Source organism: Halyomorpha halys, unplaced genomic scaffold (assembly GCF_000696795.3).
Source record: "Halyomorpha halys isolate HHAL.00 unplaced genomic scaffold, Hhal_1.1 Scaffold1457.1, whole genome shotgun sequence".
Lineage (NCBI taxonomy): Eukaryota > Metazoa > Arthropoda > Insecta > Hemiptera > Pentatomidae > Halyomorpha > Halyomorpha halys.
In genome coordinates this window covers 162,926-170,946 of record NW_027115918.1, presented here as the reverse complement: position 1 = coordinate 170,946, position 8,021 = coordinate 162,926, and the positions used below count along the sequence as shown (strand labels likewise).

At 29.2% G+C, this 8,021-nt stretch overlaps 1 long non-coding RNA gene across 1 annotated transcript; it reads left to right on the top strand.

Moving 5' to 3' along the window:
- The first annotated feature begins 5,785 nt into the window (after nt 1-5,785).
- On the top strand, nt 5,786-7,755 carry LOC136797146 (uncharacterized). Its single transcript, XR_010844989.1, has 2 exons — nt 5,786-7,099; nt 7,419-7,755. It is a non-coding gene; the product is annotated as an uncharacterized lncRNA (long non-coding RNA).
- Nucleotides 7,756-8,021: the final 266 nt, after the last annotated feature.

Genomic DNA, 8,021 nt, shown 5'->3' with positions numbered 1-8,021 from the left:
ATGGAGTCCAGTTTTGGTACAATATGAGTCGCCGGTGGTGCATCTATCTAGTGGTAGTTATAAAAACTATACAATCTCAGCTTCAGTCTACACTGCTTGAGCTCCTCTTTGCTTCTAATCTCCTTATACAAAATAAAGAGTTAAACCTTTTTTTCGGTCCGAGCTTATCCTCAAAGCATATGAGGGCTGGACATGCTTATCCAACCCTAGCCACTAACCCCTCCCCCCCCTTGGTGGGGTTGTTAATACTAACATCCCATAATTTATTAATTTTTTCGGACAAAAGTTTTCAATGAAAGTATTATAAAATTGTGTTTTTATATATTTAAAAAAAATTTCATCAGTTAATAATATTGCTTTTTTAATCAGGCTTCTAGTCACATTTATTTTTTGTGAGTATCGGTGGTTTGAATTGAAATTTAATATTATGTTACTAGTTTTTTTTTCCTTAGACCATTTAATTTTTAATAAACCACTTTTGTTTTTGATTATGTTTATATCTATTAATCTTAATGTTATTAATAGGTTTATCTATTATGAATGTAATTCTACTATTATATTTATTAAATTGGTCATATACTGTTTCAACATTATCCAAATTGGAAATAATTATCAAATCATCTATATATTTTTTTTAACAATAAAGGTTTTGTATCTAATTTTATTATGTTTTTATCAAGCAGGTCATTCATATAAATTCCACTCAGATTAACCGAAAGTGCCTGTTCCATGGGTAATCCGTGTACTTGCTTTAGGTACTGACCTTCATACATAAAAAAATTATATTTAATACATGATTGTAAACCCTTGATGAACAACTTTGTATCTTTAATGTTGGTATTCTTTGCAATGTTTTCCCAGTTTTCTTCCACTCACTAACATAATACATTCTTCAACTGGGATGCTTCTAAAAAGGGACTTAACGTCTAAGCTGAATATTTCATATTTAACATTATTAAAAGTAATGTTATTTAAAATCTTTTTCACTTCTATTGCATTAAGAACATTGTAATCATTAGATCTGTTAAATTGATTTAACATAGGATTCAAAAATTCTGCTAAAGCTTCTGCAGGTCCGTTTATATTATTGATAATGGGCCTAAGTTCTTTAATTTCCCTATGTGATTTTAATAATCTATGGATGATTGGAACTGTGTAATCCGTTACCTGCAATTTGTTTTTGTTCTTTTATCTACAGAGCCTTTTTTAAATAATTTATGAATGTAACTATTAATTTTTTCCACAAGTTCTTTAAAAGGATCATTGCACAATCTTCTATAAGTATGATTATCATCTAGTATATTCTCCATTTTATTATTATATTCATTAAGATACATAATTGCTATTTTTTTAGTTTTTATTACTATTAAATCCTCATTTTCTTTCATGAAATTTTAAAAATCCTTAAGGTCTTTATTAATCCTTTTATTAAAAATGGATATCATTTTTTTATTAGCATTACTAGAATATCATTACATCTATCACATCATAAATACAGTATGAATGTAATTATGTATGATTGTACACATATTATTTCTTGTAGAGTTGATATGATGATCAAGGTGCTTCTATACTATTAAAAGTATTTTCCAATTCACAAATAATTTTGACTATTTATTTGTCTTTCCTTATAAAATCAAAATTAAACTTATCCCCTAACGCTAATAAATTCAGTATATTACTAGGTATATTAACATTAGTATGATTTTCTATTCTATGTACTGATTGATAAAGTAATAAATATAAATAATCCATCATGGAATATTTATATTTATCCATTATTGTAAATTTATTGATCAGTTTAATATTACTAACATTAATAGAAGTTGAACCTACATTACTATAACTACTAACTGACTTATTTATATTTTTTATATTAATTTTGATATTATGAATAATTCTTTCTAATTTTTTAGTAAGCAATTCTTTATTTAATGTCAACCATTGTTCAATATGTTCTTTAATTAAGCTTTTTATATTATTTATTAACTGTTGTTTATCACCATTTGTTGTAATTGAAATAACAACCTGTATATTTTACTATTAATTTTACTTATTATCCAATAAGATTGCTTTATTTCAAGGTCAATAATTTTATAGCAAACTTTAATCTAAGTTTAAAGGGGAGACCCCTATTATTATATTCAGATTAACCTAATATTAAAATATAATTTAATGGTATGATTAAACTTAAGCACCAAAGCAATTTCAACAACATGCTTGACATAATACTGCTAATTAAACTTATTGTCTTGTTTAGATGTTTTTTTACTTATGAGTCTAACACACCAACTGGAAATGAAATGAACCCATGTATGCTTTCTATCAATATTTCCATCCGTTGTGGAAAAATATTTAAAAAACAAATTATCTTTAGATGAGAACTTATGGTGTTACCACTAGTCATATTAAATGCTATAAATCTATGGATATTAGTTTTAAAACAATCACTAACTATTTAAGCTTTTGAAGTTATATTTATACCTTAACTGAATTGTTGAGTTAAAAAGCATTTAATGAAGAATATATAAGCAAAATAAACCAGTGTTCATTTTTTTTTTAATCTCCCTCTAACAATAAAATATAATCACTGTCAAATGTAAAGGATATATCAAATATTGAATAACACTATATGAGCATCACTACATAGTGAATTATGTAAACAATAATCTCTTATCGCTGCAAGTCTTGTTTACCCTCTATGCACGTGATAACCATGATATATTGAAAAAGAGAAAGTTTAAATTTAACTGCTTAAAAACAAATGTATTTTCATTTGTGAATTTGAGCTATGATAAAAAATGGGATATGTTAGGTCACTTGCAGCACAATAAAGAAAATTTTAAACATGAGGAGATGGTTGGGGGTGCAGTCATCGAAGAACACAAATAACTAAAAACTTATTTATTATTGCCTACATTCCAGCCAGAATTTCTAGCCTTCAGTATGGCTAAGAACAAAAAACAAGATAACAACTAGTGAATAAAAGGATAAGTAGAATGATCAGAAAAAAAAAATAACATTATAGATACATAATAGTGTTTGGAGACAGGAATAGTTTAAGTATAATAAGAAGATAAAGGCTGTCAGAGAAAATATGAAAATCTAGTTAGTTAATATATATAAAATAAAAATAAGTGGGATATAAAAATATACCATAAAAATATATGTAAAAAGAAGTGTGAAATAAAACATACATTTAAGTGATTAAATATGTAAGTAAAATTTAATTTTCTATTATTAATTACTTTACTTACATATTTAGTTACCTGTATACATGCTTTATTTCTTACTTCTTTCATTACTTTATTTCTAATAATTTTCATTAATAACTATATTTGTTTATGTATTTTGTTATTTGTCCTTTCCTCTTACTTAATTTTAATATTACTCTTCTCATACAGCCTTTCATTTTATAATACTTAAACTCTTCATGGCAATAATTAGATTACAAATTTCTTAAAGATTTTTAAGAATTCAACAATTTATGAAATCCGTCTTAAAAAGTTGGTAATGCCAAAAACTTGAATTCATAAAAAATTTCAGTTATCATATTTAATTCATTTAGTGAAAAACAGAAAGTTTACTTTATAGGATTTTGTACATTTTGATATCATAATTAATAACAAAAAGTATTAATGAGCAATCACACCAACACAATTATATGGACATGTATTACAAGGAAATATGTATCACATTAATAATATAATACAGGAAAAAGAATTGCTAAATAAGTAAATTACAATTCAAAGATACTGAATTTTATATGGTGAGTGAGCAGTTTTTTTAATTAACTTGACTTAGGGTTAACGTCATGGGAAGAAGTTATAGAAATCTAGTTATAGTTAGAAGAAGTAAGTAAACGTATATATTATAAAATATTTATAATTTAGAAGAAGTAATAGCAACTGGTGCTAAAAATTGTGATAAGCTAACCTTTAACAAAGGGAGAGGTCAGCAAAGAACAACATAAATAAACAAAACCATATTTATTTATTTTATGCTAACGTTTCGTCCTGAGTTTTAGTTCTTCATCAGGGCTATAGAACAAAAGAGATAAATAACAACAACATTTAGGGAAACATAAAATTGAAAAGGAATAGTATACAAATTAATTTGGAAATATACAAAATATTTAATTGAATCATAAATGATAAAAAATTGATAACTGATGATAATTGAATAGTAAAAAAAATAAATAAATATGGATACGCATCCCCCTGACAAACATCTCCAATCATTAATCTAGGTCAACTATCTACACCTCATAAATAAAAATATCTTTAATCGACCAAAACTGGGGGGAGGGGGGTAGTGGCTAGGGTTGGATAAGCATGGCCACCCATTACATGGTTATATAGGTAGGATAAGCTGGGACCGAAAACAAGGTTTAATCATTATTCTGTACCAGGAGAGTAGGAATTAACAGGTGCTCATGTAGTGTAGACTGAAACTGAGATTGTATAGTTTCTATAACTACCACAAGATAGCAGCACCATCGGCCACTCATGTACCGAAACTGGACTCCTTTACTGTCCTGTTCTCCTAATACTATCTAAAATTAACTCGACACTACTCGCAGCCTATACTCCGGAGTATGAGCGCATGCGCTAACAGCCTGCTCCACGCGCGGAACCTCTCGTTTCGTAACAGGTATATTTTGTAACCGTTATCCTCGGAGTGTAAATGTTATTAATTCGAGTGAAGTAATGTTACTCAACGCTATCCGTAACAAAAATGTGCATAATTATGAGAGATAGTTGACCGTGGATGATAAATGAGGAGAAGATGGTTGGGGGTGCGGTCAATGAAACACAAATAAGTATGACTAACTTATTTTAATGTGCCGACGTTTCGGCTAGAGTTTCTAGCCTTCCTCAGGGCTAAAAACAAAACAAGATAACAAAAATGTGCATTATTTACGCATACGCAAACATATCCAGGCGCGGAACGTCTCATTTTGGAGCTGTTATTCTCGGAGTGTAAATTTTATTAACTCCACTGAGGTTATACCTTTATACGATACTTTGTATACAAGACATTACCTGTCGGTCTGGAGCTGCTCTCTTTCGGCAGCTTTTAGAAGTACCACTAAAGTTTTCAGAATGATTGGATAGTTCTGGCCTCTTGCGACAGTTTACTAAAACTGTCTAATCAGTAATATATTTCATACTGGCTTTTGGTGGTGGAATCCTCATTATAATAAATTATTAATTAAATCAATTAATCATTTATTTATTTTATAGGGTTGATAAATAAGTCCTTTCCGTTATTTTTGGGTGAAACAAATTAAGTATATTTTGTAAATACTATTTACTTTAATTTACAATACAATGTCCATTATTTTCGATTACCTTACCCTATCTCTCCAACAGCCGAATAATCCCATGTCCATATAATATCTGTGGTTTATTGGCGAAACAGGTCTTCGATTCCAAGCCAGTATGAAATACATTACTGATTAAACAGTTTTACTAAATGTCGCAAGAGGCCAGCAGTATCAAAACATTCCGAATAACTTTTGTGGTACTTCTAAAAAGTCTGGTTTGTAACTCTAGTCTGGAAACATTTCGGGTTCATATTTAGCTTATATTACATATTAAGCTATTTTTTTTTTTGGAACCTCCTGACCTTTATTAATAAACATATACAATATATACAATTACTTAAACCTAATTTATATGTATACAAAACATTATTTACAATCTTCTTTTGCCGGATGGCATTTTAAGATAAGAAACATTGATCGCTGAAGGCTTTCTTTTTTTTTTTTTTTTTTGGAACCTCCAGACCTTTATTAATAAACATATACAATATATACAATTACTTAAACCTAATTTATATGTATACAAAACATTATTTACAATCTTCTTTTGCCGGATGCCATTTTAAGATAAGAAACATTGTTCGCTGAAGGCTTTCTTTTTTTTTTTTTTTTTTGGAACCTCCTGACCTTTATTAATAAACATATACAATATATACAATTACTTAAGCCTAATTTATATGTATACAAAACATTATTTACAATCTTCTTTTGCCGGATGCCATTTTAAGATAAGAAACATTGTTCGCTGAAGGCTGGTTAACCGAGGTGGCTTGATAGCCGGAGGCTAAGAAAGAATGGGGAGGGATCATTCCAGCTGGTAGTACATTTTAGCTCTCCTATTGCATTTTTTTTTAATGTCTTGTATAAAGGTATAATCTCTGAGGAGTTAATAACATTTACACTCAGAGAATAACGGTTGCAAAATATCACACCTTTCACAAGACGAGACGTTCCGCGCCTGGATCTGTTTCCATTTGCGCATGCGCAAATAATGCATATTTTTGTTACGGATGGCGTTGTGTAATTTTAGAGAGTATTAGGAGAACAGGAACGTAAAGGAGTCCAGTTTCGGTATATGAGTGGCCGATGGTGTTGCTATCTTGTGGTAGTTATAGAAACTATACAATCTCAGCTTCATTCTACACCGCTTGAGCTCCGGTTAGCTCCTACTCTCCATATACAAAATAAAGATTTAAACCTTGTTTATTATCTGAGATTATCCTATAACAGGCCGGCCACGCTTATCCAACCCTGGCCATTACCTTCTCCCCCCCCCAGTTTAGGCGGATTGAAGGTTTTTTTTTCTCTGTCTGGGTGGCTTTGAATTATTCCATAGTCGCAAATTAATTACCTATATTCTATTAGTTAATTAACTATATTCTATTCTTTAGTTACTGCTTTATTTATTAAGTTAAATATATATTATTTACTATACTGTACCTAAACTATTTCTTTTATAATATGTGGATATAACTTATTGTTACACAGTCTATTTCCTTTTAATATACTATTATAAATAATATTCTTGATTTATATCTAGATCTTTGAACAATATTTCTCTTTGTTTTTTGTGTGCTGGACGGACATTCAAGTATACATGAGGTTCCCAGTGATATAACATTAGCTCAACTGTGGGTGAGAAGTTCCAAAAATATCAAGAACTGGCAGTCGAACAAGGATTTTCAAGGCTAGAGAAAAAAAAAACAGAATGCAGTACTGATGGCCACTCATAAACACCACCCAGGCTCATCACTCCCAGTATCCAGGAATAAGGTGCGGGAAAAAAACAGATGTTATGGCACTACTCAAGGACTGTATGGTATAGTAAAAAGAAGGATGAAATTATTAGTTATTTGCTGCAGAAAAGGCTGTCTAGAGATATCGGAGACAAAAACAAGTACAAAAAAATAAGTCTTCCGATCCATCAGAAATATAAGATAAGAAGAATAAAAATAAGCCTTTCACCTAGAACTGAAAAAAATATATATTAATTTAATAAAAATCAATTTTTTTTTTTATCAGGAAAACAGTTGTAATAAGTAATAAAGCATTGATATAATTATATATAGTTTTCTTAAAATTTTGGTTTCAGTGCTGAAATGTCACAATCTGAATGACCATGGCTTGCTTCCCCTAGTTTTGATCGGCTGGGTATGCTGGGTTGGGAAGATATATAGATATGTTCATATATACATATCCTTTATGTATTTTTCATTAATAGTAATAATTATTATTTCTTTTATATATTTTATAAACAAAATTAAAAACAAATTATTTGTTTATTTATTTTATTTTCATACTTCTCTGCATATTTATTTTAATGTTTTGTCAATTCTTACGATCTTTGTATCTTGTTTTCGTTTAGTACTGACAAAGCCCTGCAAAGTGGGGTGAAATGTTGGTTAACAATAAATAGTTTTCTTTTACTATTTTGATACCTTTATTGACCGCCACCCGGACTACCTTCCAACAATTAAAAATAGTAGTTAAACTAAGATCTTACTGTAATTTTATTTTTTATGCAGATACTTTCTAAATGTTTGTCAGACAAATAATCAAATTTTCAGAACCATATATTTATTCTAAGGGGACATTTGTCCCAGAGTAAAATTATTTTTTCATTTCATATCTGACAATGTAGATTTCATTCCCAAACTGTTAGAACAGTGAAGCATCTTTTAGAATTCACCACCTT